The sequence below is a fragment of the Arachis ipaensis genome, chromosome B05 (assembly GCF_000816755.2).
Source record: "Arachis ipaensis cultivar K30076 chromosome B05, Araip1.1, whole genome shotgun sequence".
In the NCBI taxonomy this organism is placed as follows: Eukaryota; Viridiplantae; Streptophyta; class Magnoliopsida; order Fabales; family Fabaceae; genus Arachis; species Arachis ipaensis.
In genome coordinates, this window is record NC_029789.2 from 148,518,661 (window position 1) to 148,520,207 (window position 1,547).

Below are 1,547 nucleotides of genomic sequence, written 5' to 3' on the forward strand. Positions count from 1 at the left end.
AAATGTAAAATTTTAAATTATGTGACTTAAATTAAAATTGGAATTAAAACCGTTTATCTTCTATAAAAATTTTTTTTGATCTTTTAATTTATCCTTCAATTCATATATGATTTTGTTTGTTGATCTTCACACACAGACATAACATCCTAAAAGAAATGAAAACTGTTTATCTTCTGTAGAAAAATTTTTTTGATCTTTTAATTTATCCTTCAATTCATATATGATTCTGTTTTGATCTTACACACAGACATAGCATCCTAAAAGAAATGAAATAAATGTTATCAAAGTCACAAAGGTAAGAAACCTCTCCATGTCATACATATAAGTCAAATTGTCCTACCCGCAACTTCTTCCTGTTAGTATGTTATAATTTTATACTATTTATAATATATTTTAGTATTTTTTAAGTACTCTTTAATTATATATAACTTATAAAAAGGTACATTTTTTGTTTCTAAGACTCAATTCCAAAATCTCTTGATCAAAATATGAAATAATTATCATATTAATTAACATCTTATTTATTATTAGACATATTTTAAAAAATTAGATTAATAAGTACATTAGTACTTATTGATGAATCCATCTTTTATAATAACTAATTTTTTGTGCTTTTATAAAATTAATTTCATATGTTTTAACATTTTTTATATATTAGTAACATTATTTTTTAATACACACAAAAATATAAAATAAAATAAAATAAAAATAAAGCCTAACAAAATTCAATTAAACTCTTTCTTTTGTCCTTAAACTCTTCATTAATTTTGTAAAAATATTAATTTTGCATGTGAATGTATCTATATCTATGTCATCTTTCTAGTTTAATTTCATCATGACCCATTTGTAAAATCATGCATAAAATCATTTTGATAAAATTTGTTTCTTAAAAAGGGACAAGCAAGGTAAGGGTAAATACAAAATTATAATTAAAATTAAAAATCACTGATAAAAATGGTAGTGAAACCATATCTACACAACACACTACTTCTATTTTGGCTATAATTTTTTTTTTTTGAATTTATGGTAAAATTAATCACATAAATAAGAAAAAAAACATGCAATAAGGCATAAAAGTTTAATTTTTTTCGCATATATAAACTAACTCTCACTTCGTTAAGAAGATCTTAAATAAAATCATATAAAAAGATGAATTAGAGTTGGTAGAGTGAAGTTAATATATGATGAAAACTCAGGTGTAGTGAAGTTGATAGTTGTAAATGGTTAAATGATTTAATTGATTTGATCAAATTTTCATTTAACTCTCAGTTATTAACTTTACATGAAGTTAACTGCACTTAAATTTTCACCTTAATATATTTGAACGGGAGATATTACTCTTAGAAATAGAGGCAATAATCACACTTTCACCCAAACAATGAAGCAAAGCAGCGTTTAGGAGAAGAAACAGATGACAACATTATATATTTAGATTACTTGAATAATTTTTAAACTAGAAGAAAGAAAGTTAGAGAGCAGAGAGAAAAAAAGAGTTGAATAGAAATAATGCTTTGAAAAATTGAAATTATTTAAATTGAATAGGTTAC